The sequence below is a fragment of the Cheilinus undulatus genome, linkage group 3 (genome assembly GCF_018320785.1).
Source record: "Cheilinus undulatus linkage group 3, ASM1832078v1, whole genome shotgun sequence".
NCBI lineage: Eukaryota > Metazoa > Chordata > Actinopteri > Labriformes > Labridae > Cheilinus > Cheilinus undulatus.
This window is the reverse complement of record NC_054867.1, coordinates 43,022,843-43,035,215: the sequence shown is the minus strand read 5'-3', so window position 1 is coordinate 43,035,215 and position 12,373 is coordinate 43,022,843. Positions and strand designations below refer to the sequence as shown.

The following is a 12,373-nucleotide window of genomic DNA, read 5'->3' as shown; positions in this document are numbered from 1 at the left end:
AGGTGGATCCATCTTGCAAAGGTTCAAGCTGATATGCTTGTTCCCGTTCAGAAAATGACCTGACCAATCCGTGACCAATCAGCGAGGTGGTAGCATGATTTGGTTTAAACCAGTGGCTCCCAAAGTGGGGGTCGGGACCCTCAGGGAGGTCACAAGACAATGAAGGGGGGTTGCGGGATGCTCTCCAAAAATCAAAGAGAAATTTAATTTGACTTGAAGTGGTAAATTTTATCCATTATTGTACAAATATCATTCAAAGAAGTTCAATTACAATAATAAAAAAAATAGTTATTATGTGAGATTTATGCTTTAATGTAAGTAAAATGTACAGAACTATTCCTAAAATGTGAATTTATACATGATGCTTTGTGAACATTGTATGCTTTAACCACCTTCAGGGAAGGTAGAGGTCTCAGGACTATGAGACTGTTATTTTGGGGGCCATGGGCTGTAAAGTTTGGGAACACCTGGTTTAAGCAACTGCTCTCCTGATGGTAGGTGAAGAGATTGGCGTGGATGTAGATATAGCGGCAGTGTTCAACTTGACCGCAACACGCTCAGAGCTTTTCTTGGTGTAAAAGATGTTTTTACTCTTCTCCCGGCAACAAAGTAGCACCAGAAACAAGAAGTGTTGCAGCACAGTCCCTGTGTCAGTGGCACTCAGGTCTCAGTGTTGATTGGCTGGTAGTTGTGTGACTTTAGACCAGCCAGATAGGGTTGTGGACAATAGGTGAGAGTGAAAAAAGCCAAAGGGGAAGACACATCTTGTACACCTTGGTGTGCCACCTCACCTTGCAGTGGTGTAGCACACCTTTTAATAGATTAATTTTTATCAATTATCGGTTAAATTCAATGCTGTATCAGTAATCAGCCAGGCCAATAATTGGTCTACCCCTAATTGGCATGATAATAGCTGCATATTGACATTATGTATTTTACTCCTCTGCAGGCGCATGCCTCTGTCTTGCTCTGATTGGCTAATGAATGTGACAGACAGAACTTTCAGGGGTCCATTGGCATCAAAATTGAATTTTATGGTCCAGAATTCCTCTGAGAAGGAACTGCAGACCCTTATTGAGTTCAAGCCCTTTAAAAGCCCAAAGGTTTTCATATCAATGAAAGTATAGCAAGGTAGCTCTACATAGAAATATCAAATCAATAATGTAGTGTATGACTGTGTAGCTTAAGATTTGGATTGTTAAACACTAAATTAGGCAGGAAAAAAATCACTATTAGAGCACAGATGGCCTCTAAATAAAGGCATTAAATGAACTAAAAATATCTAAAAATATCACTATTAAACTTGAGATTTCTGTAGTTAATTTCAGTTAATCTCTTTTTTGTTTTTATGATCTAAGGATAATTGACTTTCTGTTTGGATATAGAGTCACTCTTGTTTTGAAGGAAATTAAGAATAGGTCCAAGATTATGACCTTCGTGGCCGTATGCCCCCTTCAAAAGGGGTGCAGTGTGATGTCGGGAGTCGGAGGATGGCGCAGCAAGGCTAAGCAACACCAGCTGATGACTTCAGCACCCAAAAGAGAAGCAGTTTATTGATGTCACCTCAGATTCAACGATGCAGTTGCAGTTCAAGTCAAAAAAAATGTCTGCATTTTGGATTGGAGAAGAAAAAAATACCCACTGCTAGGCAGTATAAGACTGATCACACTCCTTCCTTTTGTAACATCCTACCAGTGGGAGACAAGTTTTTCTGCTTGCCTTAATAAACACAAAAAAAACAAAAACAAACAAAACAAGAACAAAAATTGACATTGAAAATGAACTGAAAGTGGAAGTGAAAGTTCTCACAAATGTACCCAAGACTCGAGAAGAGCTGTAGCACAGGACAGGACAGGAGGTTTAGATTTTAAAAATGTTTGTTAGGTTTACATTTTCAGGGAATTGTTCAAGTTCAGAGAATCAGATTTTTTAAACTTTTAAAGTTGGTGTTTATTTCCACAGAACTGTTATACTGCAAGAAATTTTAAAAAGAAATGGAATTTGTTTGGAAAAACTGTGACTGGCAGTGTGGTTATGTTCACACATTTTTACATGTGGATTTGTATAGTGAGGGATAGAGGGGCCATGAAAATATTTCCATCTGCTGAAAGGGGGGCCTGGCAGGAAAAGTTTAGGAACCACTGCACTGAAAAAGGAACTTTTAATGAATTGGAAAGGGTCTAAGGGGACAGTAACACAAGAAGCAGATGACTTTTGACCTGTCTTCTCAGCCACCTGTGAGGTTTTTAAACTGAAGTGAGACATTAATGGACAGTCTTGGACTTAAGTTACATCGCTGTTGCCGCAGGAAGTGTCCTGAGAGGGACATAAAGAATAGGATAAATGCAGTTTTAAAAAAATCAATATGGGCTTGATTGCATCACGGTTAAAGCATTAATGCAGAGAGCCCTGCGTAGAATAAAACTTCTAAACCGGATTTTTGGTAGAAGAACTGATAGTACACCTATAGTTCACATATATTGTGTATTTCTGTAAGATACATCTCTCCTTAAGACCTCAAACTATTGATATGTAGAGACTACTGAAATATTTTTCTACACCAGCTTGGATTTCTTTAAGCAAGATGGAGAAAGTCCTCATGTTGCTCTTTGCCTGGAGATCCTGAATGACTGAAGCTAGCACACATAATAATGAGGTTTGTAGTCATTTTCTAGAGATCCACAGAGATTAACATAAAGGGGAATGTGGATTGTTGTCTTGAGATAATTACATAAAGTAAAACATGGATTTGTGTTCACTTAGAGCTTCTGTTTTTGACTTTTCTTTTAGTTGTTTTGTCCTAGGCAGCGGTGTGACGTTGATAACCATTCATATTTTTCTGTGAGCTCAGGCCCAGATCTCCTCATGTCCTTGGTTTTACTGCATCTTTTTACTCCACTGCGATACACCTGCAGTCATTTCAGGTAGAAACACAGCAGCATCGCCTCATTCTTACTACTGACTGTAATTTTTGCTGCTCTGGCGATTCCCCGCTGAGGAAAAACACTTAGAGACATTCCACTCTCCGACAGGGAGCAGGGGGGTTATGAAGGACCGAGGAGCTCCGGTCCTTTACATTATGTGGGCCATACCATCACAGCGTGGGAAAAGCAGGAAAAAAAGAAAAAAAAAAACGCTGACTCATGCAGAGAGCCTCAAGGGGACAGGGACCGAATCTGTGACGACAGCCGTCTCACAAGAATGAGTGGGAGGTCAAATGAGGACGGGGTGTTGAAGGGAAAGAAGAGCTAGAGTGTGGAAATGTGCAGAGTCATCACTGCTGTCACATTACTTTGATATATAAGTCCCTGAAAGTGTAATCACAGCATTAGCAGAGCTGTTTACAACACAACCTAATCGGCTGATCTGATCCTGTATCATCCTGTCTGTGCAGCCAGTGTAAACATCCAAAAATCCACACTCATCAATGTTTAATTATCACAGTGAACACACTAAACCAACACAAACCAATCCTAAATGATATGACTCAAAAATCGCAAAGTGCACTAAATACTAGATGTGTACTGATTATTTCTAAAAGTCTAGATCTCCACATGATATGTGCTGAGCAGCAGTTGTAGATTTATCATCAGATTTTTGATTTTTCAGAAACTTTACATCTAAGTATGACAACCAGTGAAGACTGTTAGGGAAATACTGCTCCCCCAGATATCAGATACCCAAACTGAATCATCATTATAGAGAAGTAAGCTTGTTATTCAGAGTGAGAATCAGTATTGGGTTTATTGCCATATACACTAGTGTTTTAGTGCAGAGGAAAACAGTTAGTATGGAAGTAGTGTGAGGAAGTAAAGGCTGTAAAACACCAGAACCCCTACCGACAAAGACCATAAAAATTGGATAATTATATAAAAAAGCATTTTAGAAACACTGAGCTTTAATTTGATGTATGTCATGTGAACATAAGTAGTAAACATGTGCATTGTTCTTCTAAATAGCATAGAAAATACCTCTTTAATGACCATATAAGGGCATGAGACTGCAGGGCTGTGTGCAAACACTGACAGTAAGACCCAAATCAAAGTAAACTGTTACAAACTGCAAACTGATTCCAAAGTTTAAAAAAATACTTAGATCTGAAGTGGATGAAGTGCTGCATGACATGAATCCAAAAAATTGGGGTTGTAGGATATTGGATTTTTGCCGACGTGGCAAAATTCACACAACGTTTGCTGATACAGATAGTCAAGAGTAGTTCAGACCTAATGTTGTAGTGCTTAAAACATGCAATTTAGTGTTTCAGGATGACCAAACGACCAAATTTCATTCCTTAAAGACCCTGTAAAGTGATAAGAAATCTGTAATTAGGTGTGTTGTATGACAGGTCACTGTGTTATGAATCCCTAAATCAAATTTCAGCCAAACAAAACATCTCTAAGTTTATAAAATTAATCTTTGAAATTATTAAAATTGAGGCAGTGAAATCTGCTCCAGGATGGTGTGGGCGTGTCCGTTGAATGAGCTGAAGCCACGCCCACTCAGGAGAAATACGATCCTCTCAAATTAAAAAAATGCTTCAATCAGAGTGCAGCTGCCTGACAATTTAGATGACCTGTAGACCGCTGTAGCTGACTGATTTGGCAAATTTACCTCACAATGAACAAAAAAACAGCATTTAACTGACTGTCAATTTTCAATAAAGGCAGTGACATCAGCTAACAACAGACTGTAGTGAGATGAACTGCTCTGTGATTTTATATTTTAGTGTTAGAGGGATGGGGTCATTCCCTACTGTGGTTTTGTGACATCATGAGTCCAGATATTTGGCCCGCCCAAATTACACCAAGTCAGGAAAGAGATGAAAAACTTTTTTAACAGTCTAAATCCTGAATTCAGTCACATGTAGATCTCAGTGTTTTCACATGTTTACAGCAACCAGATTCCAACATACCTAGTGTGTTGAGACAAAAACTTTGAATTTCACTTTACAGGGTCTTTAAACTTAAAACTGCATGAAATGACAGTGGACAAAGAAAAAGACTTTATGTGATGTAGGTCTGTTGGGCCAGACTTAAACCTCACTAATTATTTGAAAGTACGGCAAATATTTACAGCTGGTGTAGGCTGATTTTTATTGCCAAAATATTGGCAGAAATGTTCATATCTGTACTAAATATGTGCTCCAAACAGATATTTGGTGTGCCTTAGGCAAAATAAGTTTGAAAACCACTGCCTTAGGCTATGCTTACTCTCCACATCCACCCTTTAATAACAGCTAATTTTCTCATGCCCCTGGTAATATGCAAGGACATCCAAAGCACTACCTTGGTTGTGCCTGTTCTCCTTCCCATCCAGTGGTGCCTTCAGGCAGGCTTACTCACCTCACACGCCTATTTCAGCCCCAATTTCTGCCCAAACATGCTTCTGCATGGCTATTTAAAACACATTTTTGGGAAGTTTTTAATGGATAAAATTATACTTTTCTTCAAAGTTCATGTTCATAATTTTATATTTTGATGTTAAGTTTAAATTTTGCAAGGTTTAGACTAAAAGTCGACCATATTTAAGTCATGTATTTGTGCATATGATTCAATAACCAGACATGCGGACATGAAGTAGACGTGTTTACTGCCTGTAAGAAAATGCAATCAATACCTACTTTTTGGTATGCATTGAATAAATGGTAATATTTTTCTCTAATATGCTTGCTTTGATGATTTTAAGACTTAAGAGTTGTGCATAGATTTGCAAAGGGAGGGGCATAGATGTGATGACTGACAGGCCGGTATGTAGTAGCTGTTTGGTAGAAGGCTGAAGGCCTGCCTCAGCTCCACCTCTTGTTTGTTTCTGGATTTATCAAAATATTTGGTGGCCGACACAAAAATAATGGAGGACATTAAGGCGATAGTGTACCTGATGCTCAGCCTGTGGCATTTTCTCACAGCAAAGATACATGATAGAAATACTATAGAAAAGTATGGGAGAGTTTGGGAAGTCAAACAGCACTGTGAAGCCAATGGCAATGATGTTTGGTGCCTGTTGGGTATCCAACTCCTGATATTTCTAATGAAGATACTTTCTGACCACTCAGTGGTTGGCGGTGTCTTGGCATCACATTTTAGTTTTGGCTCAGCTCACTTGGCACCTTGCCAGAGGCGATGCCCTCCAAAAAGTACAAGGTATCAGATATGATCCCTGGATGGAAGATCAAAAAAGTTGAGAGATGAGTCAGGGTGGTACCACTAAGTGGAAAAGCCCCATTAGCGGGAGCCAACATGTCCAGTCTGGCACCATCTCTGGGGTTCAGCACCCCTCTTCAGAAACTAATGGATGACATCGCTGACACTGCATCTATGCTGCAACTCTAGATTCCTCTGCTTTCTAGGCTTTCTAGACAATCTGCACCCAAGACATAAAATAGTCAGTCAACTCTCTGAAGCAGCATTAATTCAACAGTACTGCTGTAATCAGGTTATAAATGTTTTCTTTTAGAAATGTTAGTCTGGCTTGATTTAGGATTGATTGATGAAGTAATTTATTCACTCAAACAGCTCATACGTCTCTGTTTAGATAATCCAGAGCTCTCAAAAGTGTTTAACTGTGATGTGTGGACTCACTGTTCAGCTCTGCAGCTTCACTTCAGATCTCTGTGGCTGAAATTCTAATCTTTATTCAGTGGCGTTTATGTACTGAAGCACTGATTAGCAGTCCATCCCGTTTGTTTGGTGCTGTGTACTCCTTCCGTGCAGTAATGAGCAGAAACAATGATGGCCATGCCGTGCGAAGCCGGTATTTTTCCAGTTGGAGGCCTCCCTGCTGGCTTACAATCAGACTCCCCTCTTTGATATCACTTCATTAGAGTCAGTTCGTCATTCTGGCTGTAATGAGCAAAGGCATTGTTGCTGGGTTAATCTGAAGTCACTGGGCTGTTTCAGCCATCTTTTCACTCAACCTGATGTAGACTGACTGTTTTTGCATTGGTTGCAACTCTTTGCTTCAAGTTCTGTGATTGTGTCAAAATGTAGCAAGAAAAAAATGAATGTTTCATTTAAAATCTGTGTGGTTTTATTGACACAAAAGCTAAGGATGCTCCAGATAATGTGTCTAATTAAGATTGTAATGATGCTGCACAACAGTGCATCAGCATTAATGTGTTAGCACTAACAGCAGGCCTCTCAAAGTGCTTTTGTCAAATGGTAATCTAATACAGTTTAATATGCAGGCAAGCTTTCAGGCACTGAGATCATGAGAGAGAGAGAGGAGGCAAACATTCAAAGTCATAAAAGGACATGAGTAGAGTCGAGTCTCTGCTTAAAATGCTCTCTTTTTAACGCAAACTAGGCATACAAACAATCCCAGTAATACATTGATATAAAAACATATTTGTCCCCTTCCTGATTTCTTATATTTTTGCCTATTTGTCACATTTATATATTTCAGATTGTCAGACATATTGTAATATTAGACAAAGATAACCAGAGGAAAAAAAAGCCACACAAGCCTACCTGCCCCTACGTGAAAATGTAATTTCCCACCAAACCTAATAACTGGTTGTGCCACCAACAACTGCAAGCGCTTGCCATCATTATCAATGAGTCTTTCATCTCACTATGGAAGAATTTTGGCCCTCTCTTCTTTGCAGAATTGTTTTGATTCAGCTACATTGGAAGGTTTTTGAGCATAAGCGGCCTCTCCAAGGTCATGCCACAGCATCTCAATCAGATTTAAGTCCAGGCTTAGACTAAAAACCTTAATTTTATCTTTTTGAGCCATTCACAGGTGGACTTGCTGGTGTGTTTCAGATCATTGTCCTGCTGCATTAACCAAGTGCGCTTGTGATTAAGGTCGCAAACTCATGGACAGACATTCCCCTTCAGGGTTTTCTAATATAGAGCAGAATGCATGGTTCCAACAATTACAGCAAGCAGCCCCAAACCATCACGCACCACCTCCATGTTTGCCTGTTGGTACAGTGTTTTTAGTTTTATGCCAGATGTAACAGAACACAGAATATTTTCCCCAAACTCTTGATGTTTTTTTAGCAAATGTGAAATGAGCCTTTGTGTTGTTTTGGTCAGCAGTGGTTTTTTTGCCTTGGAACTCTCCCATTGATGCCATTTTTGCCCAGTCTCTTTCTTATTGTTGTATTACAAACACTGACTTTGAGTCAAGTGAAGCCTGCCGGTCCCAGCTGTCTTTGGGCAAGAGGCGGGGTACACGCTGGACTGGTTGCCAGTCAATCACAGGGCTGACATACAGAGACAGACAACCAGGCGATCACACTCACACCTACGGTCAATTTAGAGTCACCAGTTAATCTAACGAGCATGTTTTTGGTGGTGGGAGGAAGATAGAGAGTCAAGTGGATTTTATGGAGGATAATGTTGCTTGACTGCCCCCGAAAGGTAAGAACATTGATAAAAAGCATTGTGGGCTGCCAAAATTAGATTTGCAAGTATTGGTTAAAACCATAATAAATCAATTATTAAGTAGTTTATACAAAGACCATTTGATAAGTAAAGCATGCATAGGCCTTTTTAGGGTTTTATCTGTGAAACTCTTAAAAATCTATGTTGATTTTTGTGGCAGTGTATCACTTTTTCTTCTCCCTTGGGTCCTTGGGGTAGGCTCTGCTTTTTGGAGGTACATGTAGGGGGGCTCCTAGGAAAAATGGTTGAGAAACACTGCTGTAGAGGACTAATTAAAAATGTGACCCTTTTTATTCAGCTTAAACTTTTTTTGAAAAGAAGAATTTACTGACATGTTTAATTGTCTGATGGCCAAACGTTGGCTACCTATTCTGTAAGGACTGCAGATTTTCTGAAAGTGGGTCACCAACTGTTTGGCCACTGCTGCCCTCAGACTCAAGCATTTTGAAGCTGTGAGAAAGCTGAAGTGAAAATAGCTTCAATGTGTCATGAAAAAACCCTCAGAAAAATTTGAGTGTTGCTTTGTGGTACAGTGTAAGGTTTCTGCCCTTGTTTTTTTTTTTTTTTTAATAAAAGTTTTCACACCATGTGTCAGCATTCACAGTTTTTAAGTTTTAGGGTCTGTGAATAGATCCTGAATCAGTGGTGAGAAAAACATTTGAAGCCTATTATTGTGTTCTGACAACATCAGTACCTGATGGTTTTTAGGTTATTGTGTACTATAGGCCTTGCAGTTGTGTGGAGCAACTTCCTCTTCCTCAAAAGAAATTCACAGACTATACTGTTTGTAGTTAGTAAATGATTTACGCTATAGGTAAAATACTTTTAGCAAAAAGACTGTAGGTATGCATTCAATATTCAAAATTCTCTCATAACCATGCTGGTTTTACACTCATATTAACCCATATTAAAATCACAGTGACAAAAACACCAGTAAAGAGGCCAAAATGTGGGATTAGTTTCAATAAGATACTTTATTTTGAATGCAACAAACAACAAAAATACAGAAAAAACATGCAAACCCATACCAAAGAAATGGTCATACACTGTAAAACGCAACATCAATTTTACTCAGAAACATTGAGTTGAACTAACTCAGTTTTTTATAACCTGTTCTAAATACTTTAGTTTACTTGGTTTAAACAAATTAAGTAAAAAGGGGGTAAAATGGAGCTGTGTTTACAGCGATGTCAACTCTATTTTTATGAGCTGATGGAACTCATTTTAGTTTTAAGTGAAACAATTTAAGTATTTTTATTATTACTCAAATTATTTGAGTTATGACAAATCTGCAGTTTTCCCAGAATGCCTTCGGGCACTAAACCATATGCACTATGTCTGCTGCTGCTGTCTTGGCCAGAACATTCTTGAAAAGAGATATTTAATCTCAATGAGGTTTTTTCCTGGCTAAATAAAGGTTGAATAAAATAAATAAATAAAATGCACCACGAGTGAAGTTGCTGTCTCTATTACATAGGGAGTGATGTTAACGTTATTAACATCTATGAATGTTGGATGGCACACTGACATTAATGAAATATCAACTACTGGTTCAGTGGGTCACTAACAGCCATTGTTGCAAATGGTGGCATAAGTTAGTCCACCTTAGGGGAAATGATCACTTAAAAAAGTTTTGCAGTGAGTACTATTTGATGTTTTAAGGTAATCAGTTGACTATGACATTTTGAGTGCTATGAACTTATCTGTGTTTACAGTGCACTAAAAATATTAAGTATTGCACACTCAAAGTAGATGATTTAGCCTAAGTCCTGCAAACTTAAATTAACATTTGAATCTCAGTTTTGAGCACTTAAAATAATTGATTTGAAACTAGTTGTGAATACTTAAATAGCTCATGTAGAACAAGTACTATGCACTAAAAATAAACATGTTTTTTAACTCACAAAAGTTAAGTGTAGTTTACTTGTTATTTCTGAGGCAACAAGATTTTTTTTTAAGTAAGCTCAACTTATTTTGTTTTACAGTGTACTTGTTAAATTAGTTGTTAAATGGAAATCAAATGCTTAAAATGTTCATGGATTATTCCCAAGGTGTTTAATTCCCTAGATTAGATGCTCTGCAGATCTGTCTCTGACTCAGCCCAGCCTTTTTTGCAGAGCTCAACATGGCACAACATGCATTACAACATTTTAACCACACTTTAACACACAATGTGTCTTTTTCCAGGGAGGAGACAAAAACACCAAAAATTACCTTCATTTTCTTCAAATCTATGACGTTAATGTCAAGCAGACGCACTTAAAGAATTCACTGGAAGTACCAACTTCCTCTTTCAAACTCTCCTTGCATAAGAAACTCTCAGTGCAGGAGGGTTCAGACAGAGAAACACTGTTTTTTTTTTAAGTAAACATGAGCTGTATGGTTTTCAGTCACAAGCTGCTGAAACATATGACTGAAACGCAGAGAGGTGAAAGAGTGAAGTCACGCTAGGAACACTTGAGGTCCTGATTTAGAATCACATCCTCCCACGCAGCAGATATTATGTTCAATTACAGCTCATTGAGCGCATGTGACTGCTGTCACAACACAGCATAATTAAAGATTCCTGCCTGAGAGAGTGCTGAAACCGCTTTACTCTGAAAATATCTAGTCATGAGCTTCTAAATTCAGCCCCGTCTCCTCTCAAAACATGTGAAAAAACTATTTTTAGCTCATTCATTTAGAGCCTCAACAGTTTAAGACATCTTCATTGTCAGGTTTTGGCTCCACATTCTCAGACTAGTCTAAAAATGCTTCAAGATCCTAAGTGGAGTTTTTAACGGACTGAAATGTACACTAATGTCACGAAACTGTCACCAACCAGAGGTGCAACATTACACAAAACTCATGACTTATATTGTTACGGTGCTAAGGCCATAATAAAATTTTATCCTGATCCTGATCCTCTAACACTAACTCTAAAAGGAGCACAAGGAAGATAAACTTTTAGTTTTAGTGCTCTAAAGTTCTTAACAATGGAGTCTTAACTTCCTAAAGGACTCGGATTCACCTCCTGGTCTCACCTTGTCAAAATGGATTGATCAACAATCCATCCAAGGATTTAGGCTCACAGCCTGCTCTGTCTGTGTCAGACAGAACCCTAAGCTGCCCTGAAAACCCCCGCTTGGCTGCTGAGGTGGGAAAGTCAACTTTCATATAAGGCTTATTTTTAGATTTGTTTGAGCAGTTCATTTGAATAAATCTAATTGATATTAAAAGCCTCATCAGTACTCCTTAACAATCCAAGATCTTATTGATGCTGTCCTGTTATAATAGAGGAAGTACAACTATAAAAGTTAATCTTTTAAACAAAACTGGTGTATCTATTTCACTGTATTTATTGAGTTTCTTTCCTTTGTCTGGTAGTCATTTTACTAATCTGACCAAAACACATCACAATCTGACATTTAAGTCCCCTTATTTACTGAGGTTGCCAGCTTTAACCTGCCTATTCACACTTTGATTAATGTTTAATGGATTAATGTTTTTAAAAATGTGACTTTCTGGGTGCCCAGTGGTTTAAGGCACACCCAGTGTATGCGGTCGGCCCTGGTTCAAATCTGGCCTGTGACACTTTCTCGCATGTCTCTCCTCAGCTCTCTCGTCCCTATTTACGATTCTGTCCACTATCCTCCTCTTCCAATAAAGGCATAATATGCCCAAAAATAAATTTAAAAAAAGGTGACTTTGTAAGAGTCATGGCTGTAAGGAAGAAGACTGTCTCAGCAGAGTTTTTCCCAATAATTGAACAGTATTCTGCTGTATTCAATGCCAATATTTTCCCAAAACTTTTCATAAACAATCTTTTGTGTGCCACTGATTTGATTTAAATTATGTGTCTAAAGGTCTAACATCTCATAGCAGGAGACACAATCTGTATTTGTGAAAAGCTCAGTGTTATTGATTATGGAGTTTTGAAAAAATGCAGAAATACCTCCTCTGGCTTTTCATCTCCTCTCCTAGGCTGAAACCAGATCCTGACT

General features: G+C 38.5%; 1 protein-coding gene across 1 annotated transcript in view; it reads left to right on the top strand.

The window, feature by feature from the left end:
* ppm1j (protein phosphatase, Mg2+/Mn2+ dependent, 1J) overlaps positions 1–12,373 on the top strand; it is a 41,269-nt gene that overhangs the window by 1,344 nt on the left and 27,552 nt on the right. The gene's annotated exons all lie outside the window — the stretch shown is intronic.